The 27,500-nt window shown below is 36.3% G+C and overlaps 1 protein-coding gene across 22 annotated transcripts in view; it reads left to right on the forward strand.

Annotated features, from left to right (window-relative positions):
- The window catches only part of LOC136854603 (uncharacterized), a 671,913-nt gene that overhangs the window by 176,546 nt on the left and 467,867 nt on the right, over positions 1 to 27,500 (forward strand). For all 22 annotated transcript variants that reach the window (XM_067131080.1, XM_067131113.1, XM_067131090.1 and 19 more), the window contains exon 3: positions 20,760 to 20,807. The gene's annotated coding sequence lies outside the window, so the exon portion shown is untranslated. The remainder of the gene's footprint in view (positions 1 to 20,759; positions 20,808 to 27,500) is intronic.

Genomic DNA, 27,500 nt, shown 5'->3' on the forward strand with positions numbered 1-27,500 from the left:
AGTCTGGCTAACAAGATAAATGCTTCGTAAAAGTCCCAAATTAAAGATGAATTAAATATTAGCTGAAATAGGAAAGAAGAGCATCAGTGATCCTGCCTCACGGGAGCCGCAGGGATGATCAGAAAGCAGGGCGCTGAGTCTTAGTTGTTTAAGACAGTGAGAAATGATAAAAGTGTTGAATACCTTAATGAGAAAAATATGAGTTGAATAATAAGAAGGCAGATGAGGGGATGAGAGTGGTCACCCTTCTCAGGAACGAACGCTGGACTAGCTCATATTCCTTAGAGGAAAGATAAGTAAGGGACTTAGTGACAAGACAAATAGATTCCAGGGCTCTGTTAGTTTATTATTATTATTAGTAGTAGTAGTAGTAGTAGTGGTGGTAGCAGTAGTAGTAGTAGTAGTAGATTAAAATCCTACCCACAGAGCGGTTTTCATCATTTATGTTCATTGGTTATTCACTCTTTTGTTTCATTTACTCTTATACCTGCAGCACATTGTCCCATTTGAAGAAGCCGTGAGAGGCTGTTGTCATGTCCTCCATTATTATGTTTTATCGCATTTTGTCTTTTATATTTTAATTAAAAACTTGACCAACTGCTACCACATTTTCTTTGTGGCATATTAGTTTGTTGTAGATTTTTTTTCGGGTGAAAATAAAAGATTTATTTATGTAAAAACAATAGCGAAACTTTGGTACTAAAGAGTTCAACCGTGCATATTGACAAATTGTTGTAAAATTGTCAATATCGCTGATGCATTTGCAGTACCAGCCAACATTTGTTAACCTTGTAACGTCATGAAATAAAAGCATTAAGCCTGAGTGTAGTCAAACTTTGTGAATTGATTTCAAATATAACACTTTGATTTATTCAGTGCTTATTATAACATGAAAAGGGACAAGCAGAGTGACATACGTGTATGATCTCTCTCTCTCTCTCTCTCTCTCTCTCTCTCTCTCTCTCTCTCTCTCTCTCTCTCTCTCTCTCATAATGGAAAGATTAAAAAGGTTTTTTTTTTTGGCAAAATCAGTAAATGATAGCAAACTTTGGAAAAAGGAGTAATAGATCTGGAAAAAATAGACTTAATTACATATATCTCTCTCCCAATTTTTTTTGACCTTATAGCTCTTATTTGAAAACTGGTACAAATGTAAAACGATTAAGAAAAAACAAAAAATGGGAAATTTTAATGTAGAGTCACGTTGTTGTGAAAGGAGAAAGCTTAAAAAAAAGAGCGTTTTTGGCTCCTGAGGGACCCAGGTAACCCAAGTTCGGTAAAAGTATAATTTTATCATCACCACCTCGTGATGATTCCAGCTGTGTCTTGTTTCTGGATTTCAGATTCAAACTTTCGAAGTGTGTCGAATCTGTGGGGATCTTGCTGCTATTTTCACGTTTAGTTATGGCGTTCACTATTATTATCATGCGTTTTTGGCTCCAAGGAAATACGTGGAGCCCAAATCAACTTTGGATGAATTTTGACGTTTCTCTTATTTTTTTTATTTTGGATTATACTGAAGGAGTTCATGGTCATCCATACATACAGATATATGTTACCCAAACATACTGTATATACAGTTATTGTATGTCACCCATCCATACATAAAGATATTATAAATCACCCAAACATATTGTATGTCACCCTTCCATTCAAACAGATATATGTTACCTATGGATACATACAGATAAATGTAAATAGAACAGATGCATTTTTGGCCCCAGGCAATACAGTGAACCTAGTTTGAGTTAAATAGTATGTACCTTTATCCATAAAAAGCGTCTGTAAACAGGGACATTACCAGAAACTATTGAAACGACGTTGCTGACTAAATAGTTATTATAGAATAAGGTCTACTCAGGTGAGAGAGTTACTGTTTTGGCATTTAGGGCATCGGTTGTACTTTATGAGGAATTTAACGCCGTAGGAGGTGGTGCCATCAGTGCACCTCATGTGGTGCACTGTAAGCATTGCTTAAGGTTCTTTGCAGCGTCCCTTCGACCCCTACCTGCAACTTCTTTCATTCATTTTACTGCACCTCCGTTCTTATTCTCTTTTTTCAATCTGACTTTCCATCCTCTTTAACAATTGTTTCTTAGTGCAACTGCAAGGTTTTCCTTCTGTTACACCTTTCAGACCTTCTTATTGTCAATTTTCCTCTTGCTGAATGACCTCATAGCTCCCAGGACTTGGCCTTAGGCCTAAATTCTATATTCTATTCTGTTTTTTGGGGGATTTAACGGACATTCAGATATACAGCTGCTATTTATATATATAAACTTATCGAGGCTAGATTAAAAGATTTTAAGTAATGATACGGGCAGATGATATTGTGGAGGTCAAATTATTAAATATAATCTGGAAGCCTTGGAATAGCTGAGAGACATCGCTGAAAAATGAGAGCCAAAGAGAGCGGCAGTTTCACTAGGAGGGCAAACCATAGATCCATCAGGGCGAAAGTGAGGAGAAAAGTTAGTCTTTTAGAAGTTACGCAAGAACTTTATTGGCGAACTGTAATTTACTTTTTCTCAGCTGCAGAGGAGATCAGGATGTTTGGTTTCCTTTTAGTATGAAAAAACTAATTATTCTGATTTACAGTGGTACACCTGTTCCTAGCATTTGTAAAAGAAGTATGAATATTCTCATTATCAGTGGTACACCTGTTCCTAGCAGTTGTAAAAGTATGAGTGTTCTGATTTACAGTGGTACTCCTGTTCCTAGCAGTTGTCAAAGAAGTATGAATGTTGTGATTGACAGTGGTACACCTGTTCCTAGCAATTGTAAAAGAAGTATGAATATTCTGATTTACAGCGGTACACCTGTTTCTAGCAGTTTTAAAAGAAATATGAGTATTCTGATTTATAGTGATACACCTGTTTCTAGCAGCTGTAAAAAAAGTATAGCCTAATATTCTGATTTACAGTGGTACACCTGTTTGTAGCAGTTGTAAAAGAAGTATGAGTTGCAGCAGAAGTTAGGAGTGACTCATGTGCCACTATTTCTGCTTGAAGGCAGATTAGCAGGAGTTGTCAACACCAGCTTTTAGGAGAAACAATTCTAGCAGAAGAGGGGACTTGTAACTCGGTAAACAAGGCTAAAATTAAAACCTCTCGGATATTGTGAACCGCAACTTCAGAGTTTAGGCTACAAGCACAGTTCTCCCTTTTAAAATCTTAAAGGGCTTGTATATCAGGCACCTGGTACTGGTACTGGAATCGTCGGCGCGAACAGTAACATTTGTAGGACTTACAGTACAGTTAGGATGGTAGTTGTGACAGTGAAAACCTGCATTACATTTAGTGCTGTTGGATGTGTAAGGAAAGGGAGGGACACACACACACACACACACACACACATATATATATACACACACACACATATATATATATATATATATATATATATATATATATATATATATATATATATATATATATATATATATATATATATATATATATATATATATATATATATTGTGTATGTATTTCTTAAAGATATTAATTAGATTCTGTTTCTGAGAAAGAGGTATATTGGGGTTGAGGTTGCTAGCCCCTCCAGTCCTCACGTTAAACAGTTGGCTCTTGTGTTCATTGTATTATGTATACCCCGTAGCCAAGAGATTTTGCACTGTTTCCTGTTGTACTCAGCCGCGGAGATATTGCTAATTTATTTATTTGTTCATTTATTTAATTTACCTGTGCGTCATCTTTTTTACAAGTGGCGGCTCCAGAAGGCTAGTCTTTAGTAAAGGGTATCAAGCCTCATAATCTTCTTAATCTCGAACTGTAATCAACCAACTAATTACCTACTCAGCTCAAGAAACGCACTCACGGCTACAGGTGAACATGCCCAAACAACTCACTCACACGCATATAATATATATATATATATATATGTGTGTGTGTACACACACACACACACACACACACACACATATATATATATATATATATATATATATGTATATATCATATATGTGTGTGTTATAAACGGCTGGGTGAAATTTTCAGGAATTCGTGAAATCACTGATTCGCTTAGGGACATTTGATCCCCGAGGGACTACAGTAGTACTGAACACGGCGAAACAGTGTGGATGATTCAAAGTTTCGTCGCGTTTAGTATTTCATGAATTCCCTGAAAATTTCAAGGATTTCGTGATATATATATATTCTCCTCTGAAAATAACCTTTTCCCTTTTCGTGATGCATGCGTTTGCTTTGGTTAACAAAAACACAGCTTTTATATTCAAATTCCCAGTTAAAAAATTCACCAACCTTTCTTCATTTTTTTTGGGCGGTTGACTGCTCTTTTGAGTATGTATATATATATATATATATATATATATATATATATATATATATATATATATATATATATATATATATATATATAGTGTTTGTGTATGTATGTATATGTGTGTTTGCACGTATTTGAAACTATTTTTTTGCACTGAAATTCATTTACAGTTTACTTTTGTATTCTGAATGGGCATCGAATTGTTCAGATTTTTCTGAGGTAACGGACTTTTTCGACAGAGAGTTTTGTTGAATTTATGTGCAGCGCGCGTACGCATGCAAAGTCTCATACACACACACGCACACGCATGAATGTAAGTATGCATATGTATATAAATTATATATATATATATATATATATATATATATATATATATATATATATATATATATATATATATATATATATATATATATATATATATATATATATATATACATTTTTTTTTCTTTTTCTTTTTCAATCACTGACTTTATGGATGTCATACTTATCTTTTCAAATATTAAGCCACAGACGAAGCATTGATACCGAGTTTACAGTGCTTTGGGAATAACATATTCTCAAAGGGAATCATATATCATAGTGCCTTTGCCTCCACCAGGATTCTGTGGGCTTTTTGAATTGGAACTGGGGTGACAGTAACTTGAACCCCCTTGATTTTCGAAAGTCAAGCTGAGTGGGTAAAGTCTCTGTCATCTTAGCTCCAACCTCCCTAAAAATGCATCGGTTCGAATCATATTGAAACTATATTCCCTAGGTCTTGTGATTTCGATATTAGTGGGTTATGTATTTTTGATATTTGAATGTATATTTTAGAAACATGTTATACACACGAATGCCCGTGCGCCTACTGGAAACTTAGATGTAATTCAACCCCATAAGGGTAGAGTGTGAGGGTTGGTTGGACATACAGCAGTAAGCTTATTGGTACTCGGAGTCTTTCAGGTGTACTTGGTCGCTTTTTATCATTGGAATACTTTTGATACGCATGCCCATGTTACTTATTTCCATCATCTACTTTTGTGTCCCCTAAAACAATTGTCACTGTGCATATCTTGACGTGTCTCTAAAGGTTACTGAGAGCATATGCTACCCACGTTTTCATGTATGAATGCAATGGTACACGAAAGCATAAGATAGGAGTGCAAGCTGCAGTCAACGTGAAGTAAGTACTGTGGCTCTCTTTAGTAGAGAAAAAGAACATTTTTGCCGTTTAACCCAAGATTTTTAGTGCAGTAAACTTGTCTCATTAGCATTCCTCTGTGAACCTGTGTTATGTTGCATGCCAATATTTTCAGCGCTAATAACTGGGGAAGACGGTTGAAAGAAAGGCCATAAACGGTTCGTAAAATGAACAAATGTGTATGGCCATCTTCTCTCTCTCTCTCTTCTCTTCTCTCTTCTCCTTCTCTCTCTCTCCCTTTACGACACTGCTTGCAATAAAATCTTTTCCCCCTCATTGAATATGCGTTTGAAATGGTAATTTGAGCATTTCTTTTGATAATACAATCGCTCTTTTCTTCTTCGCACTTTATCATTACACTCTCAAAGGGAGTGAGAGAAAGAGAAAGAGAGAGAGGGGCGCAACCCTTGGCAAAACATTTCTTATTTAAGCTCATAAGTCGAGGAGCACGAGAAGAAGGGGAAAAAGTAATTACCAGTCCCCAGCGAGACACGGAGAAGGTCGGCGAGGGAGAGGAACGCCTCGCAAGGAGAGGATAGGGAGGTTTATAACTGGCTTATATATCCTTCCTGTTTATGGAGGGAATAATGAAGTGGGGCGGGGAAGGAAGGAAGATGCGAAATGTAGGTGTAATTGGAGGAAGAAGGGGCTAGGGAGGAACTCCTTGTTGTGGGTACTAAAGGAGAGGGGATTTTCGGAGTTGGTCGTGTATGGTACAGGGAGTTTAGGGAATCTTATCTTCAGTGTAAGGAGGCTTATTTTAGTTTTGGGGGGGAGTTGGGGACCGTTTGGATGTACAGGCGTCGGGGTGTAGGTATAAAAAGGGAATTTAGTAGACGTCCTTTATAGGTAGAGTTAATCTGAAAACTCAGTATGGTCATAGTTGCAGAAAGGAGTCTTGATGAATCTTATTGTAATATAGTTGCAAGAACGTTTATTCAAATGTGCATTGAGTATGGATTTATAAGAAAGATTTTCAAGAAGGTGGTTGTAGCTGTTAAAAGAGGAATAATCACAGTTTAGTAATTTTCACGGAAGAGTTTTCGGAAAAGCTCATTGCAGCTTTTGTTGCTGGGACCAAATTTGGATAATCTTATTGTAGCTTCATTTACATGAAAGGTTGTCGTGAACTAACTGTGATTTTAATTGTAAGAAAGTTTTATGGGAACTGTAATTTAGTGACAGAGGCATTAATTGCGAATGTTGCGATTTTTTAGTGATTAGTGTAAGTTCATAATCTCAAAAATAATATAAAGAGCAGTACTCATACTTAGGCTATAAAGTAGATGACATTCTAAGCGAAATATCCACAGAGCGATAACAGGTCGGATACGTCACAGTAACAGGGAAGAACTTAGATGGTATTAAATTATGGAGATTACAGCTTGAATCCTCTTTAATCTAAGCAGGTTTAGCTGACAAACTCTCTCTCTCTCTCTCTCTCTCTCTCTCTCTCTCTCTCTCAAAGCCCTAAGACTGGATCATTTTTCGTTAGGTGAATATCAGGAGAGTGGCTGCTCATAAATAATATCTCTTAGAATTAACCCACTTCGTCAGTGCTGCAGATCAGGTCCTGAATGAAACTCGAATTAGGCCTTGACCAAACATGCTTAGCTTAGCGCAGCTCAGCTGAAGAGCTATTGTGCGAGTGAAGTGATAAGCTTATATTAGCCTATAAATTTACGAGGGAATGTGATTAAATTAAAGCATGTTGAAAGAGTAGTGAATCTGTTTGTGGTCGCTTTGAATTTATTATTATTATTATTATTATTATTATTATTATTATTATTATTATTATTATTATTATTATTATTACGAGCTTGTTGGTGCGCTGGAAATCGGCGGTGCTGTCTCCCGTACCCTCCCGATCCCCTACTTACCTGCCCCCACCCGGGGCGGACAAACAGGTTTGCAGGAGGAGAGTGGATTTCTCCCGTACCCTCCCGATCCCCTACTTATTTCTCCCGTACCCTCCCGATCCCCTACTTACCCTGCCCCCACCCGGGGCGGACAAACAGGTTTGCCTGGGGTGGGTGGCTGTGTCATGTCTCCCCTACTGTTAGGATACGCTGTTGTTCGTCATCAGTGTGAAGGTAAAATTCCCAGATTTATTATTTTGAAGAATCACATCGATGATGTTCTTTCTATTTAATTATGAAAAATTATTATTAAAATAACTTCATATTTACCTGCTGTGCACCGATGGGTAAAGCATTATATTAAAATTATATATATATTATATTTACTTTCTATGTACCGACAGGTTTATATATCCGAGTTTTAATTTACTTACTCTATGGAACTTAGAGTTTTTCGCTATATCTTTTTCTTTGCCTTCCCGGTAACACTTATGAGATTTGACGTACTCACTCAAGCACTCACACTAGACCACACGCGCACACAGACACACACACTTACACTGACACACACGTACTTGCCGATACATAACTTTTTATTTGGAACGCAAATTTACAGTGAATGGGTTGGAGTTGTAATTCGTTTCAGTTGTTGTTATTGTTGTCTCATCCGTTCTTTTGTTCGCTGCGTTGTCTGAAGAAAATTTATCGTTTTAGGTTTCCAGCCCCTTGCTTCAGGTATGCGCTCATTAGACGAAACAGTTAACTGTCAAAAGGCCTGTTTAATACAACAATTTTTCTAAATATGCGTACGCACACTTACACAGAGACACACATCCATAGATACACGCAGATATATATATACATATATATACACTTACATATATATATATATATATATGTATGTATGTATGTATATGTATATATATATATATATATATATATATATATATATATATACATACATATATATACATATATATATATATATATATATATATATATATATATATATATATATATATATATATATATATATATATATATATATATATATACACACACACACACACACGTAACTAAGAGAGAGAGAGAGAGAGAGAGAGAGAGAGAGAGAGAGAGAGAGAGAGAGAGAGAGAGAGAGAGAGAGCCTGGAGCCCAGACAAGAACATTGCCAGCTTTCCATCATGATTCTATCAATATCCCTGAACGATTAGTGCTCTGCTGTCGAATTTCAAAACATTTTCCACCCAACTTTCTAACCCGTAAAAGATTTAACGTTAACTGTGACCTTTGACCTCCTTGGAAAATTTTCCAATAACCGTGATAAATCTGCACTCGAAGCCTTCAAAATCTGCTGTTAAAAAAAAATCTACATCAATCCAAGAAAGCTTTGAAACCGAGTCCCCGGAGACATTACTGGCTGATGAGCCTCGCAGATGGAGGGGCGATGGCCAAGCTTGTCCCTAATGTCGTCGTTAATGTTTCTTTTGACGAGAGATTTCTTCCTTTTACGGTCATTTGCACCGGCGTCCGGGGCCCTATATATCCCAGCAGCTCTTCTTTAGAACATCACTGTCTCTCTTGTTAATGAAGTGCCCTGTTTGTGATTAGTTTTTAGAAAAGAATTCGTTTTGCGCTGTATATTTCTTTTAGATGAATGTGCTGTTTAAAGATTACGTTTGTAAGTATTGTCAGTAACTATAGCTGCGAGTGGGAATGAGTCATTATCATACCCTGGCAACCTGCTGGTCAACATGGGTACGGTTAGCTTTTGAAATTTGCTGTAAACGAAGTTTATTTGGAATCGGCATGAAATATATTACTTTTCAGGCACTATATTTTGACTTCCATAAGGATCAAATCATCTGTGACTTTTTGTGTTTCCTTATACGTGTTAAAACACTTGTTAGGGCGTCGTTTCTTGATTGCCTGCCAGGGCATATTTTACTGAGAACGGGCCAGGACATTTCTCCGCTAACACTCGTCACGTTATTTTACTCGGCAGTTACCATTGTGAAATTGATATTATATTCCGTTACCAGACCCCTTTTATGTGGGTCATTTTTAGCCTGCAATGGCTATAGCTTAACATTAAACAGAAATGGGTACGTCTCCCTCGTATTTTTGTAATATTTATATTTCCATTACCGTTACTCCCCTTGAATTGTAACAGTTTCATTCCAGCATTGCCCTATTCAAAAAGTATTAAAAAACTGAGAACGCAGAACCATTGTTATTTTATATTCAGTTTGGTAATGTTTGTTCTTTCCCAGCTGTGAAGAGTGGAAGGAAATTGGTACGTTTGCTACGAATCTGCAGGCGGAGAATGGAAGATTTTATCGGCATCGATTTCCCGTTTATTTTCTTTTGCAATAAACAAATGTGTGACACTTAATAAGTCTTTTTAACTTCATTTTGTAATCAGATTAAAATATTGCATTTTTTTCCATTTGACAGAAAGCTTTGTGATTTATTACCATTTAGGACTATGCCAGTAAACGTATGTAATTATGTAATTACCTCGTTATTATTTTATCTTCCATAAACCATTGCCATACCTTCCTTTGTTAATATAAAGTGGATATCTGAATTTTTCCGTAAATTTCATTCCATGCCATATAGGCTATAAACATCCTTTACTCCTTCACTTAAAATGCTATTTTGTTACCATATTTTAGTTTTCTGTAAAAGAAAACTATTGTCTGTCTGTTCGCACTTTTTCTGTCCACTCTCAGATCTTAAAAGCTACTAAGGCTAGAGGGCTGCAAATTGGTATGTTGATCATCCACCCTCCAATCATCAGACATACCAGATTGCAGCCTTCTAGGCTCAGTAGTTTTTACTTTATTTAAGGTTAAAGTTAGCCATAATAGGCCACCACCGGGCCGTGGTTAAAGTTTCATGGGTCACGGCTGATGCAGCATTATACCGAGACCACCGAATGATAGATCTATTTTCGGTGGCCTTGATTATACTCAGTACAGAAATCTCGATTACGCCCAAGAAACTTCGGCGCATTTTTTACTTATGTTTTGTCCTCACACGTAAAATGTCATTTTTCCACAAAGCGTAAATTGCAGTTTTCGACCGCATTTGCGTGATATTCTCTCAAATAGTTATTTGTCATTTCATATTTGAAATTTCATTTCCCACTACACTACATCATTCACCATCACAACTGAAGTACCACTTCTCCCATACGCAGTGCCATTCTATTCTTCATCACATGAAAGTTCAGTTTTTCGCTATGCATATTTAGAGTTTCAATCTCCCGCACATTTGAAATTCCTCTCTCCGCCATGTTAAAAACATTGAATTTTTCCTCTCCCATTTTTTTTTCCTTCACATTGGGTCTTTGCAATTAAATGGAACGCAAAATGCGCAGTGACTGTAAGAAGAGAGTACGAAAATTCGATATTTTGAAAATGGGTTTCACAAGTTACAACTTTTCCTTGTGACTTTTTGAAAATAGGCCATGCGATAATTGGGACGGTTACTCTATGAAAAGCATGGATCAACGTGAATTTGTACATTTGTTATGGCCTTTTATATCAGTGGAAGCTAATCCCGCTTCAGCATCGTCGATTGTGATAATTTCTGCGATAAGGCAGACCATGAGAATTTGAACGAGGTCGTGGATGCGCACGTATGATTTATTTTGTCCTTTGAAGCCGAAACTACGTATTGATACGACATTTTCTGTGCAATGTACCGTTGCAATAGGTAGCGATCTGTCTCTTTAATTAACGTACCCAAGTTTGCAAGTGATCGATGGGAGAAATCAGGTTCCGATAAATGAAGCACCAGTTTGGAGCTTCAGTGAATTGGCAGGCGCTGATGGAGGGAATTTCTCCTGCACGGTGGAGGTGAAAAATTTCAATTTGATGTTGAGAAGGTGAATATTTCCATTGCGTGGCAGAGATTTTTTGCAGTAACTGCTTAAAACTAATTTGTTGTTTAGCAGTTGTGTGTATTGATTTATTGCTTGCATAACCTTGGATAAGTAGTGAGTATTTATAGTATGTTTTAGATATTTATGATATGTTTATGCACTGTAATTCGTTCCTTGTTTTTGCAAAGTTTCGAATATGCATTTTTAAATTTATTCAGTTCTCTACATCGACAGTAATTTTATCGTTGATTTCCTGTTTCACCTAAGTATCAAACGTGCGTCTCTGTCACCATACATCCTGGAGAGTGAGAGACACTCTTGATACTTTGCTGAAACAAGAAGTCGTTAATAAAATCACAGTCGATGCGGTGACTCAAAATATTTTTAAAATGCATATTCGACATTTTGCAAAAAAAAGGGGGACGAATTGTGGTAATTTTTCGACACATTCGGAGGATTATAAGATATGTTTAGAGGATGGTAAATCTCCTTGAATCTGTGTAATGAAGTTTTTCAAGGGAATTGGGAAATAATCCTTTTTTTTATTTAATCAAGGCAAAACTGTGACCTTTTGTCAAGTTTGAGTTCATAGTTACTCTGTTGGGTAAGACAGTCAAATTGAGTTGATAATTACCATGTTTGATAAGATGTTATGGAGTTCGTAATTACCTTTTTTAATCAAGTTATGTCAAGTTGAATTTGAAATTACCTTTTTGATAAAATTCTGTGGAGTTCGTCATTACTCTGATAGACAAGTTTGTCTAGTTGATAGTGTTGTTAGCCTGTTTAAAACAAAATTATTGACATAATTTTGTAGTCCTTATAACAGTTCCATGTACGTAGCTTATTTATTAAACAACTAGAAAAATATAAAATACTTATATTAAGTTAGTCTATGGATTGCATGTTGTCCCTTTCAACTTTAAAAAACTCCTTGCTCATGTAGGTTCAACAACAGTGAATCTCTCTCTCTCTCTCTCTCTCTCTCTCTCTCTCTCTCTCTCTCTCTCCTCTCTCTCTCTCTCCTGACTTCCGTGCTTTCCCTGTTAACGTTTAGAAACTCCTTGTTCCGCAGGGTAAAACTACACAGAATTTCTCTCTCTCTCTCTCTCTCTCTCTCTCTCTCTCTCTCTCTCTCTCTCTCTCTCTCTCTCTCTCCTCCTCCTCCTCCTCCTCCTCCTCCTCCTCCTCCTCCTCCCTCCATCCATCCTCCTCCTCCTCCTCCTCCTCCTCCTCCTCCTCCATCCCCCTCCCCCTCCTCCTCCTCCTCCTCCTCCTCCTCCTCCTCCTCCTCCTCCATCCCTCCCTCCTCCTCCCCCCTCCTCCTCCTCCTCCTCCTCCTCCTCCTCCTCCTCCTCCTCCTCCTCCTCCTCCTCCTCCTCCCTTTCCTCCACCTCCTCCCTCTCTCCTTTCCTCTTCCCCTCCTCTCTCCTTCTTCCTCCTCCCCCTCCTCCCTCCCTCCCTCCCCTCCCCCTCCTCCTCCTCCACCTCCTCCTCCTCCTCCCCTCCTCTCTCCCTCCTCCTCCTCCTCCTCCTCCTCCTCCTCCTCCTGTTTAGCAGGTCCCCGATTTACATTGCTGATCCATTCCAAGATCAGTTTTTTCAAGGACGTCGCCAAACTCCGCAATAGACGGTGTTGCGGCGATGGGACTCTTCGGCAGAAGATGTGCTTTCACGACCGCGATATCATCTAATGGAATTGTCACGAAGCTCGCTTCTGGGACGCGTTGTTTATGCGGGAATGGCTGCGGTAACGTCGAAGAGTGAATATGGGGTTTTGGAGAATACCTTCGGTAAGGGAAGAGTTCTGAATATGAATTGGTTGCGGGAGATGTGTGGAGACATGGTTGAAGGATACAAGATAAAGGATGGTCGAGAGGAATGTAGATAAGGATGGCGAAGAATAGATTTTGTAAAGGGGAAGCGTTGGAGGTAAATATATGCAGTTAGAGGGAGAAATAGAGATGGGAGTAGTGAAAGATGGATGAGAAAAGTGAAGCGGAGGTATAGTAAAACTAAAAGAGAAAATGGGATAATTAAAGAAGTAATACATTTCTCAATAAAGACTATAGGGATAAAAGAAAACGTAGAGTTGAAAAAAACAGCTTCGGTAGAGGGTGGGAGTGGAGATATAGTAATGAGAATAGAAGGATAATAGAAGGATAAATAAGGAATTGTATCATTGGTAATGAAGGAATGGTGAAATAAATCACTAAAGTGTAGACAGGGTCAAAGTGGAGAAGTGAGGGCAAACAAATTGGGCAAACTCGAGGTTTTATATTAAAGAACAGATTTGGTAAATGTTAGAGTTAGTGACTTGGTCAAGTGGTGAAGTCGAAATATGATAATGTGGAATAGATGAGGTCAAGGGGAGAGGTGAAGATTTGGTGCTGGTTTTGGAGAATGGAATTGTTAAATGGGGAGAATTGGAGTTGGTGATAAAGAATAGATGAAGTAAATGGGAAAAGTGGAGATTTGATGAGAGAGAATGTACGGCGTTAAGAAGAGAACAGCAGCTGTTATCAAGAGCTGGAGGTGAGAACGCCTTTTAAAATGCATGTAGTAAATAAGAGAAGGGTTTACAGCTGTTATTGTTGAACTGAGAGGAATTTAAATCTTTTGCAGAATGTAGATCACCGTGAAAAAGATGGCGAAGGATTTTAATTGCTTGTGAATCAAAGCACATAGGTCTGCCTATTTCTTATCTTCCCTGACTCATTATTCCTCATTCTAATGTTCTCATTTAGGATCCTTTCCCCCGTAGTAGGCTACTGTCCTCAGTACGCCTCACGTGATGCACTGTAGGCATTACTTAACGTTCTTGGCAGTGCCCCTTCGGACCATAGCTGCAACCTCTTTCATTCCTTTTGCTCTAACTCCGTTCATATTCTCTTTCTTCCATCTGAATTGCCACCGTCTCCTAACACTTGTTTCAGAGTGCAACTGCAAGGTTTTCCTCCTGTTAAACCTTACATACCTTCTTACTGTCAATATCCCTTTCAGCACTGAATGACCTCATAGGTCCCAGCGCTCGGCCTTTGGCCTAAATTCTATATTCCTTCGTTCCTTCATTTAGGGCCCACCCTCAAATGGAGAGCCGCTTTTGACAGAACGGTTACCAACGGAACTACTTTTACACAGGTTCCAGTTTTTTCCGTAATTGATTTTGGAAGGGCTGCAGCGTGGCGTGTCATTGGAACCCACACGGCTGATAGGTAGGGAAGGATCACATGGGGGACAGAAATTGGGAATAGGGGGGGAAAAAGGGAAGGGTATTGTACTGGAATATAACGGCGAATGAAGAAGAAAACTCAATGGGCCAGAACAAAACAAAGGATTCCCTGAGGAGGGTGGCTGCAAGGGAAAAAAAATGGAAAGGAATGTGTTGCGGATGGAAGGAGAAATGAGAGAGAGAAGAGAGAGATGGGCAGGTAGACAAAGTGCCTTGGCTAAAGGGACAGTCGAGTAAAAATCATGAACAACTTCAGCTTTGCTTTTTCACCTGTGTGTGTTTGCTTGTTTGTGTGTGATTGCGCAAAGAATTGGTAGTAAGTGGGAGAGAAACGCGTGCGCACAAAGACACTAGACACACTCGCAGAATGTGTTTGGTCATCATCAGCTCAGCGGTGGGAGCGGGATGATGAATTACTTGTTGGGAGGCATTCCCTCTCAGGCTGTGAAGTGGCTCTTGCAAGTCTAGGTATCAGAGCTGACTTTGGAATTGGTTTTGATTAAACAGAGACAGAGAGAGAGAGAGAGAGAGAGAGAGAGAGAGAGAGAGAGAGATTTAGACTATAAACTTCGATAAGCCTTACCCAACGAAGCATTAATTGTGTGTGGTTTTGCTCTTGATGAGAGAGAGAGAGAGAGAGAGAGAGAGAGAGAGAGAGAGGCAGTGGTTAAGGGGACAGACCTGTATCAGTCATACACAGCAAAAGCATTGCTTGTGTCTGTACGCTTGTTCGTTCGTGCGTGCGTATTTTGGCAGGGCAGCTTTAACTCTTCCGTTCGATGCTCTTCTCCATGAAGCAGGAACTGTTAATTAAATCACGATAAAAGAATATTTTTTTTACACTCGCTAATTGTTATTAACATCAAAAACCAAATGTGGCTGCCTGGCGCTCGGTTAGTAATAGGAGCTGTTATTGAGGGTTTTTTGTTAGTGTGGTTAATTTCGGCTCTTTTGTTAATGGATGTGGTCTTGGCGCTCTCTGCCAAATGAATTGTTAGGATGAGAATATAATTCCTGCGTGTACTTTTTTCTCACTTAGTTGAGTGTTTACCCAGCGTCAGGGGGAGGTGGAGGGAAGGATTGTAAAAGATATAATATTTTATGTATTTATTGAAGGTAACATTGGTTTGATGGTTATAATGACATCGATGGAGATATTGTGATTTTTAATGGTGTTGCTTTGCTGCTTTGATATTATTATTATTATTATTATTATTATTATTATTATTATTATTATTATTATTATTATTATTATTATTCAGGCACAGTAACTGAGCTTTCATAAAAGACCTTTTGATTGGTCATGCACTCTTAAGTTAAGTATTATTATTATTATTATTATTATTATTATTATTATTATTATTATTATTATTATTATTATTCAGGCACTCTAAGTGAACTTTCGTAAAAGACGTTTTGATTGGTCTTGCCGACTCTACATAAAAGAATGCCCATACGTAAACGCGAAAAGCAGAATGGAAATAATAAAAAAGAAGATTACTTAATATAAGTGGATTGTTTAGCATGTTTTAAAGTAGGATTACGACGTATCTTCCATTTATTAGTATCAACAAACCGATCCCTCCCACGAAGACTTGGACATTGCATTACTACCTTGTATTTTAATTATTTAATTATATTTTTATCTTTTTATCTGTTAAATAAATTATCTCCAAATACATGAACTCTTCTTTATCTATTTCCAGTTATCTTCTGTAACTTCTTTCAAATGAGCACCATATTCTCTGGGATTGGGGGGCTTTTATTTCAAGTCCATGGCCCCTGTAGGCTTGTTCCAAATGAATAATAATAATAATATAATAATAATAATCATCATCATCATCATCATCTAATGTAAGGAGAAAAATACTTCTGATGATATCAAGTGTAACATCCAGAATTTCACCTTGATAAATATGATGACGTGGAAAACGAGTAGCACGCACACAGTTAGGAAATGCAGCCACCGGAAATGATAGTGCAAGTCCATTGTTGAAATAAAAGTTCACGAAAGACCTCCAGGTTGGAAATATTCAAGTTAGAGCCTAAATCGTAATTATCTTTGTCATAAAAAAAAGGAAGCCGCAGTTTCAGATATTTTTGAACCCACAGTTGGTGGAATACTAACTGTTGTGGCTGTGTGTCGGCATCATTCATTCAAGGACCGTTTCCACTGAGAAAGAGCAAAGGAGTGACTCATTTTTTTCCACTCAGTAAAGGTAATTATTATTTACAACTACTTTCGAAGATTTCTTGCTGGGGGTCCTTAAGTGAGCTTGATCTTAATAGGGTTAGTTCCTGTACTTCCAAAAACTGCATTTTACTCGTTCCACAGAGTGCTAGCATCTATATTCTGAGGATTTGGCGGGGCTGGGCTGGTGGGGAGAGGTAGTTTTGTAAGTGCCCCCCACATGATGAACTGTAGGCACAACCAAAGGGTGTTTGCAGCGCCCCTTCTGCCCCTAGCTGCGCCCACTTTTAAGCTTTACTTCTCAGTCATTCTTTCTTTCTTTGCTCTTGCTGTTCAACTTCTTTGTGCAACTGTGGGCTTTTCTCAAAAATTGCTCTGTTAAATTCTAGTATTTCATTTCCTGTATTTTCTGGTTGTCTTCATCTTGCTCTCTAACCACTGCATCTCCCACTTCTCACTCTCTTAAGCGCTGAATGGCTGGAAGTGCCCCAGTGTTTGGCCTGACAGCCTGAATTTCATAAATCAAATTACATTCTGTCGAGGTGCCATTATGTCACGCCGCCCTGTACCAGCGGTCTTGAATTCCTGTTGTTTGAAAATTGTGAAACGTTTCCTTGTTTTGTTATGGATGGTGAATAAGAGAAGACGGGCTGTAATTCTGTAAAGCACCGTCCAGTTGTGTTTATTTCACTTTTTATTAAAGTGGTTGATAGTTTTCCTTTCATTTATTTATTTGTTGACTTTAGTACATGGAATATCTCGTATAATTATTTATTTACAGTGGTATGAGTATTTTCATATATATTTTTAAAAAAAATTTCTTATAGGTGGTTTCTTTATTTCTGCAATCGACCATTCGATTTTTGGACTGTTTGGGAATTACCCTTTATGGTTTGCTCCTTTTGAAATATGTGTATCATTTGAATAATGAGAATTTTTACTTTTATATATATATGTATGTATGTATATACATGTATGTATATATATATATATATATATATATATATATATATATATATATATATATATATATATATATATATATATATATATAATTTCAGTTTCACTGGTGAAAAGTAAACTTGATGTTAAAGGAACATGAAACAATTTCAGCCACTAGGGATCAATGATCTCAGTGCTGCCTATTTACAGTGAATTTTTGTGTGGAGGTGTGGTGCTCGGTTTCCAATCGGCAGTGTTGTTTTGCTCGAGTTCATCTTTTTACCATAAGGACTTCAGCAATTTGATCTACTCCAGATCCATTAAGAAAAGGGATAATTGTATGCTAGCATATTTTGGAGATCGGTGATCATGTCGATAATGAAGACTAAAATAACCGAGTTCCCAGAAGGCTGCTGTTTGGGATAGCAGGCGACAAAAAGCTTTGGGTTGATAGTTAAAAAAAAAGTTAAAGTCCTGCCTGGGCCTCTGTAGGCTCATAGGGCAGGCGCTGATCTCCTGTTGATAACCACAATATTAATTATGTACTGTATATATGCTTAGGTATTGTAATTGCAGACATTGAAATTGTGTCTAATTGTTTTAAAAAAAGGGGGGGAGGCGCCTGCTGCCCAAAAATCAATTTAATTATGTGTCCATCATTGTCTGAAAATAAATGTGATTACCCACTTCTTCCTACAGCCGATATATACTGGTTATCAGGAACTACTTGAGTAGATTAAAGTGTTGACATAAAGTTGACATAAAGACATACAACTCACATTTCACATGGTCTGTAATTGTTCGTTTTTTGTGAAAAAAAAAATTGTCTCTTTCCAGCCAGACCTGAATGAGAAAGAAAAGAAAAATGGAATATAACCCCAAAAGGAAACGGTATATTAATCTTTTAAAAGAAAGAAAAGAAAAGAGAATATTCCCTGTGTCTTTTTTAATTTCGTATATTTTAAGTCTTTTTAACTAGTATTTGAACGCCTATTAATATTCATAATGTAATTTACATAAAGCCATTTATCTCATGTTAGTAAGCCTGCTAGTCAGGACTCGTACCTCTGTTTCATTAAGCTGTCTTCACTTTATTATTATTATTATTATTATTATTATTATTATTATTATTATTATTATTATTATTATTATTATGAGGATTAATTATAGATAAGAGGTTAGGGAGGTGCTGCAACATATCGATTAGAGGAAATTGGAAGACCTTTCTACTCTGTATCTCACTTGTGAACGGCTTATAGTGCAGCGAGTATTGCAACACTTGCAGATTGTGATTATCGCTGCATTATAAGAGAAAGGTCTGTTTTTTTCTCTATTCTATTCCAAAGTAGAAGTTGATCTGCTTTAAAATAGCGAACTAATAAAGGAAGAAAAATAGATTACTTTCAATCCAATTTTTGGCCAATCTGTATGTGTGACTGAGAGAGATTTTCCGATTTTTCTTTGGGAAAAAATTATCTCTGGTTGTATACATTTGCCTTTGGAATGAACGGCGTATATTTGCCTGAGACAAACAATTATGTCCGGATTTGATTTGAGAACGAGAGATCCAAACGCGATTCAGAGGGTGATGATGACGCTGATTTGGAAGAGTTAGTATAAGTAATCAGCTGATAGCAGTGAGAGAGAGAGAGAGAGAGAGAGAGAGAGAGAGAGAGAGAGAGAGAGAACAAATGGGGTTGCACATTGGAGTATAGAACATGGAATTATGATTGGTGGAAGTAAAATGATTATGGAAACGACAGGAGAATCGATCATTTGGTGTATGACGGTGTAATCAGAAAATGGAGATAAATGGTAAAGTGTACGTTTTTACACTTAGTCGCAGATGGATGATTTAGACTTTCATTTGGTATTCTGTTGTCTATTTCGTATTCCTGTGAAAGGGTAGGGTTGGACCCCGCTTCCTTAATTTAGTCAAGCAAAAGCTGTTGCTTGTAATTCTTTATTCTTGTGTGATTTGAGAAGAAAGAAATCATTATTTCTTTAGGTGGAATACGTCTGTTAAATGTTGCCAGATATTTTATATACCTAATTTGTCTAAAAATATGGCAATCACGTCAAGCATCACCTGTTAGTAAAAATCATCACATACGGGCATTCTCTTTGAGTGTGTGTGTGTGTGTGTGTGTATGTGTATGCTTACGTATTGTTACAATGAAGTATCGGCGTTAAATGCAATTGAAGGGTAGAAATATAGAGATACTTTGGAGAATTGGTAAAAAGGTTAACACAACACAGATGAAAGCTGAAACAGATGGTTTGGTCATGCGGAGAGATTAGAGGACGTTGGGTTAAAGAGAAGATTGTATAAGTTAACTGAAGACTCGTTCATCCACGAATCAGGACTTAAGCATTGTGTTACTGTATTACCTGAATGTTTAAAAATCATGCTCTATCTCTCTCTCTCTCAAGTGCATATATATATACACACACATACATACACACACACACACATATACATACTTATACTAGCTGACCAACCCAGCACTGCCCGGGAAAACTCTTGAATGACCTCTGATAAATTCTCTCTCTCTCTCTCTCTCTCTCTCTCTCTCTCTCTCTCTCTCTCTCTCTCTCTCTCTCTCCTTGTTAAGATAGTTACTTCAGTTACATTGCCCAACATTTTTAACATTTTATATATCACCCCTTCTTACCCCCCTATTCCTACTCATTGGGGCTGAACTTGGACTTTAAAGGGCATCGGGAATGTTACTGTTCATCTCAGCGACTCTCTCTCTATGGATTAGACACTAATGTCTGTCATTTATGACAATTTATTTTTGACCCTGTTCTCAGCCCCCTTCCTATCGGGGCTGAACTTGTACTTAAAGGGCATCGGGAGTGTCACTATTCATCTCAGGAACATCGAAAACTATGGATTAGGAACTAATATCTGTTGTTTTCGGTTATTATTACATTTCAGAGTTATGCTGGAACACATTTTATACATTTATATAATATATAATATATATATATATATATATATATATATATATATATATATATATATATATATATATGTGTATTACACATAATTTGCTTTGTTTTTTCAGTTTTGTTGATGTACAGATGTTTAAATCTTAAGTGCCAAATTCTATTTGTGTTCGAGTGATACTTATTCCATTTTCCTTTCATTCCAGGATCTACAATGTGATTGAAGTTGAAAGTCCCACCATAGAATTGATTAGGTAAGTTAGTCCGGTTTGCTGTTCATTGTCAAGGTCTTTTACTTGTACTTTTGATTATTTAATATTTGTAGATAATTGGTCGGTTATAAAAATAAATTATGGATTTATTGTTAAATTATCTCTTGGAGAGAAGTCTCATCATCAGCACGTCGACAAAATAAACTTGTGATCCAACCCACGTTCACCATTTGAAGGTTAAACCGTAGCAGTGGCGACTGATTCCTTTTTATGAAGCCACACCAAACATAACTCATTGTTCATAAAAATTAATACTCAAACATTCCTAATTTACTGAACAGTGTAACTAGGGCGGAGGAGGAAAATTGGTACATATTCGACATCTATTATTATGTTAATGTGAAATAGACAGGCAGTTTGTAGCTTTGCTTGTGTAAGAGAAAAGAGAATTAACTCATAATTTTTTTTTCTACTGTATTTGCCTTTTGTTACTTACCAATACAGATGTCTGATTCTCTTTTTTTTACCCGTTTTCCTTATTCGGTTTTCTTAATAAAGTCAAAGAGTTCCTTCACGTTGAATTTGAAATATCTCAGCGTCTGGGTGTAGTTGGTACTCAGTTTGATTTTAATTTGATAGTGTTCCTTTTCCAGCGTTTTAATCTCTTAGAAAGAATTCTCATGTAAATTTCGTATAGAAACGCTTGGTAATTTTTTCACTAAATGATATAATATATCTAGTTCTTTGAATCATCTTCTTCTTCTTCTTCGTCTTTGAATATGGGTAATATTTTTTTACTCAATGATATTAAATTTTCTTTAAAATCTTTTGAGTAAATTTAAGAAACTTTATGATTTTAAGAGATACATGAGTTTCATTTTCACCTCCAAAAGATTCTATGATTTTGTTGTAATTTAATAGCTTGAAATAAAAGTGCATTATCCTTACCAACTTTTAACAACTGTAACTAGACTTCGTTAAGTGAGATTTCTTTTACGAAACACACCCAAGTCTATTGTCGTTTTTTCTTTCAAGAGCTCTTTATCGCAATTTACTTAGTTCAATTGCTTTACCATTACAAAGTTTTACTTTGCTTTAATGAGACATCATTATGCAAAGCTTGTTCGACAAAAAAAAAAAAGTGGTTTGAGCTCTTTCAAGATTCCCGTCTCAAGGAGAATATGTGAAATTCTTTAACTTAGTTTTCAACTTCGTTTTATTTCCCATGTGTTCTTCTTAAAGTTTCTACCTAAATCATTAATCTTTATTCCCTATCCTTATTACTCAGTTTTCCAAAGGAAATGAATATCCATTATTATCATAGTATCTTATTCCCCGTAGTGGTTTAGTGCCGTTATTGCACTTGCACTTGTAGGCATTACTTAAGGTTCTTTGCAGCGTGCCTTCGGCCCCTATCTGCAACCCCTCTCGTTCCTTTTACTGTACCTCCTTTCATATTCTCTTTTTCCATCTTACTTTCCATCCTCTCCTAACAGTTGATTTATAGTGTAAGCTGCGAGGGTTTCATCCTGTTACATATTTCAAACCTTTTACTGTCAATATCCGTTTCAGCGCTGAACGACCTCATAGATCCCGGTGCTTGGTCTTTGGCCTAAATTCTATATTCAACTCAATTCACAGTATCTTATTCCGACTTCGCCGATTTCCATTCCATTAGACTGTTGCCCAAGGTATAATTGTCTAATCAACTAGATTACTTCCATTTAATTAGACCTTAATCTGGCTCCTTCCCAAGTTTCCGGTGTTGATGGTCAAAAAATGTTTATTGGATTAAAAGCTAATTTCTTGGAGAACCTGAAGTTTTCTTTTCGTGTAACTTAGGAAGCTGCTGCTGCTGCTGCTAGTTTGGCTTAACTTTGGAGATTACAAAGTGATTTGTACAGTATTGGCTTTTATTATGTGTTATGAGGTTTACTTTCCTAAAGGCAAATTCTACAAAGTGATTTGTACAGGATTTTTTTTATGTTGTATGTTGTAAGCATTACTTTCCTAAAGGCAACATCTGTATTATCTGTTGAAGGGCTGGAAATGATACTGGTGGTGGTTTTGTTTAGATGCATGAAGCTGAGGATTTTAATTTGATATTAGACATTAGTTTGAATTCATCGGATTACTTAGGAATTTTGGGGGTTGCTATCGTTTGTCAGGTGCCACTCCAACCTAGGAAAACTGCTTATTGGGAGAAAGTTTTATTTTCTAATCTATTCCCTCATTTTTATTTATTTTGTTTTCATTCCTCATATTTATTTATTCTTTTTTCTTGTTGGTAGAAAATTTTATTTTTTATCATTTTCTTACTGGTATTTATTTATTTATTTATTTATCACCTTTTCTTATTGGTAGAAAATTTTATTTTCTATTCCCACATTTATTTATTTATCACCTTTTCTTATTGGTAGAAAATTTTATTTTCTATTCCCACATTTATTTATTTATCACCTTTTCTTGTTGGTAGAAAATTTTATTTTCTATTCCCACATTTATTTTTTATCACCCTTTTCTTGTTGGTAGAAAATTTTATTTTCTATTCTCACATTTATTTATCACCCTTTTCTTCTTGGAAGAAAATTTTATTTTCTATTCTCACATTTATGTATCACCCTTTTCTTGTTGGTAGAAAATTTTATTTTATATTCCCACATTTATTTTTTATCACCCTTTCTTGTTGATAGAAAATTTTATTTTCTATTCCCACATTTATTTTTTTATCACCTTTTCTTGTTGGTAGAAAATTTTATTTTCTATCCCACATTTATTTATCTATCACCTCTTATTGGTAGAAAATTTTATTTTCTATTTCTTCATATATTATATTCATCACCTTTTCATGTTACTTGTCTGTCTGTGCAGGCTGTTTTCCCTATGGAGACCTCTAGGGTTTATATATAGCCTGTTGACTATCCATAAGGGTTTTCAGCCGAAGATTTATAGAAAGAAATAAAAGTAAATAGAAGTATGAGGCATTTGTTGTTTGTGAATGTTTACATGCAGTTCATTTTGGTGCTTATCTCCCCTCTCATCTCATTGTTGGATGTCAATATACTTCCTAAATACTTGTCATATTTTTCAATTTTCTGTGTAAGTTCGGGTCATTGATTGAAGTCGCGGTGTAAATTATTTAAATTTAACGCGTCTGAAGTTAACTGTGTTTAATATCAGTACGTTTGTGAATAGATCTAAAAGCACTGTGTGAGTTCAATAAGTTTCAGTTGATTTAAATCGTGGTGTATATATTATTTAAAACTCATTATACGTCTGAAATTAACTGTTTAGTATCAGTATATTTCCGAATAATTCTAAAGTCACTCTGTAAATTCTATAAGTTCCAGAAAAATTCAGAACCCAAAGTGTAATTCCCTTGAATTTCGAGACGTCTTATGTCAGCGAACAGTTTTTGTGCGAATTTCACTTTATCGAGTGGCTCATTACGTTGAGTGACGTCACTTCCTAATTAATAATCCCAGCGTAAATGAGCGCCGGAATATATGAATGCAGGATGTACGACGTTTTTATTAAATCTTCCCAGTTATTAGATTCAATTTTTAAAGTCGATTTTCTCGTCTTCGTTAGTTTCAGAATTTTTTTTTTTTTACGTGAATAAATGATAGGATCGCATTATTATGATTTTGTGCGGAATAAAGCAACTTTTATCTCTTTAGGAAAATTCACAGTGATTTGTTTATAAAATAGTTTAGTTTGTTGTATTGAAATATGATAATACAGCTATATTGGTTTTAGTAACTCCCCCCAAAAAAAGATGGTGATGCATTTTGTATAAAGTTTCTAGGCTGTGATTTTTGTTACGTGTTTGATTTTTTTACCCCCTTTTTAATGACCTTACCTGGTGCTCCTCTCTCTCTCTCTCTCTCTCTCTCTCTCTCTCTCTCTCTCTCTCTCTCTCTCTCTCTCTCTCTCAGAGACAGGGTAGAGGTACCGTACTTCGGTTGACATTGGACATCCCTCTTTCCCGCACATGTAGCCTAATCGTAATTTTAAAAGGATCTCGGAAACTTTCACCTACGTCGATGCGTTATAACGTTTTTTTTCTGTAATTCTAGATAAGCGAGAATTGTAGCAGGACTGTGCCAATGCTCTATCAACTTGCCGAAAAGTCAATCTTTAAGCCCTTTGAAAAATACCTTGAATCCCGACTGGTTCCCTTTTAGATGGCATTCGTTGCGTTGTCCTTTCTCGTATACATTATTACATTCACTGCAACCTGAATATTGGACTACAGTCTAGACGTGTTCAAATCGCTGTAAGCGATGCCGGTGGCTGTAAACAATACCTTAGGTCAGTGGTTCTTAACCCTAGGGTCGCGACCCGAAGTTGGGTCGCCAAACCATTTCGATGGGCCCCCAGGGTTATAACTTCATGGGCTTATTATATCCCCAGTACTCTTTTTATAATTATTATTATTTGAGAAAATATTGTATTAAGAATACATAATTCATTAATATCGTGGGTCATTGTCATGCAGATGTGCTACTTGCATTAATAAAAATCTCTGCATGTAATTTTTGTTTCTGTAACACGTTTTTATGTGCATAATTATATAAAAAGAAAATGCTTGAGGGCAAAGGTCGTCATGGTCAATATGGATAAGATTTTGGGTCACTGCCAAAGAAGGTTAAGAACCACTGCCTTAGATATTGGAGGGCGTGCACAAGAGGTTCATGAATTTTTGGGAAGCGATTAGTTTTTTTCTGGAACTATGAGATGTTTTTACGATACCCTTGAAAATGAGATAGCACAGTATCCTATGTAGATAGATAATGTATTTTGCTGTACTAATTTGGCGTTCCTCTCCTTTTCCCCAACTGCGAAATGAAGTGTCTGCCATCCTTAACGGGCATCTTAAGGGAATTCGTTTTCGGCGCAGTGAGCTTTTTTTAAAACGAAAGTGGGACAGAACCAAGACTTTGAATTAACCGACCAGGAACACTCAGTGACACCCAGAGCATTAATAAAATTCTTCCAAAAAATGAATATCTAACAATTATTGGTGTAACCTTTAACCCAGTGGTTCTTAACCTTTTTCAATGTATGCACACCTTTCACATCAATCTCGCACCCACTGAATTTCTGAGAAAAAAAAGCTAAAATATAAAATTGATATGATGTGTATTAATAACAAAACCACATTTTTAAAATAATAATTATTATTATTATTATTATTATTATTATTATTATTATTGTTAATTATTTATTTTATCTTATTTTATTTTTATTTATTTTTTCAGAAAAAACAACATGCGTGTGTAAAAATATATTTTGCTTTAATTATTCATAGACACCCCTGAGCACCCCTGGTTAAGAACCACTGCTTTAACTGAAAGATTTCTTTTCACATCACATAAGCATATCTAAGTATGCTAAAAAGGTAGTTATTATGAAATTCCAATACATTCAAAGTTATTTGCATTGATATTACGCTGTCATATCTTCAGTTTTGCTGTTGTTGCATTAATGTTCAGTATAAATGTTAGCACCATCCGAGGATATTTCCATGTAAATTTTAATTTCCTCTTTTTAACAAAGATAATTGTCATTTATACCACTGGGAGGATATCGTTCTTCTTCAAACTTTCATTTTATCCGGGAAATGCTGCTGTCTTCTGCACCTTTTCCTCCAGAGTTCGTGTGAGAATAATTCGTTGCAGTTTGTCAGCATCCATATTCTGTTCGGGTTGCTACATGTCACGCTGTTCATAACCAGGCGTCTGTCATTCCCTTTCCCCTGGATCTTTCGAGAGTGCGCCCAAGTTCATGGAGGCTGTAATGCTGCGAAAAACTGCTTGCTCCTTTGCAGCAGTGCTTTTGACATTTTTCTAAAAACTAGTGTATGCATAAATAAACGTTCAGCTTTTTTTTTTTTTTAATTTGGTTTATGTTTAATTGCATGCCAGTTTCATCATCATTTTCAAAACTACTCAAGGGTTTGTATTCTTTTCTTCATAACGCATTCTGTTCTGTGGAAGTTTGCCCGCCAGGTCCTTAGCCATTTTGCCAAGTTCCGTTTGAATATGTACGTACGTTATGAATAATCAGATATCATTATTGTGTATGTGCTCGCGGCGAACTGCGTGTGTGTTAGAGACAAATTTAATATGTGAAGCTTTACTACCATTATGTTGGAATTTTTCCTCTTTTTACCCGGCTGCCTGTATTTTTCTTTTAGTTCTGCATATTTTACAGTTTCCTTTCCTCTTAGTGAGTATGCTTAAGAGGTATTGTATAGCCTTTATATATATATATATATATATATATATATATATATATATATATATATATATATATGTGTGTGTGTGTGTGTGTGTGTGTGTGTTTGTACAGTTGTACGTGAGTAGAACTCTTCTTATTTAGTCAAGTAATTCCACTATCAGAATATTCTCTCTCTCTCTCTCTCTCTCTCTCTCTCTCTCTCTCTCTCTCTCTCTCTCTGAAGTTTTGTGAGATACACTCATGGGCTGTCGCTATTCTTGATAAAAACTAAAACTTAAATGTTGATTAGTCACAGATTTCCATTGAACCTCTTAGTAATACGCAGACATAAATCTTGAAGTTTATCCTTGTAACTACTGTCCTTGTTAATTCATCCCCCTTCTATAAACATTTATATATATATATATATATATATATATATATATATATATATATATATATATATATATATATATATATATATATATTATGTATGTGTGCATGGAGTTC

Source organism: Macrobrachium rosenbergii, chromosome 29 (genome assembly GCF_040412425.1).
Source record: "Macrobrachium rosenbergii isolate ZJJX-2024 chromosome 29, ASM4041242v1, whole genome shotgun sequence".
NCBI lineage: Eukaryota > Metazoa > Arthropoda > Malacostraca > Decapoda > Palaemonidae > Macrobrachium > Macrobrachium rosenbergii.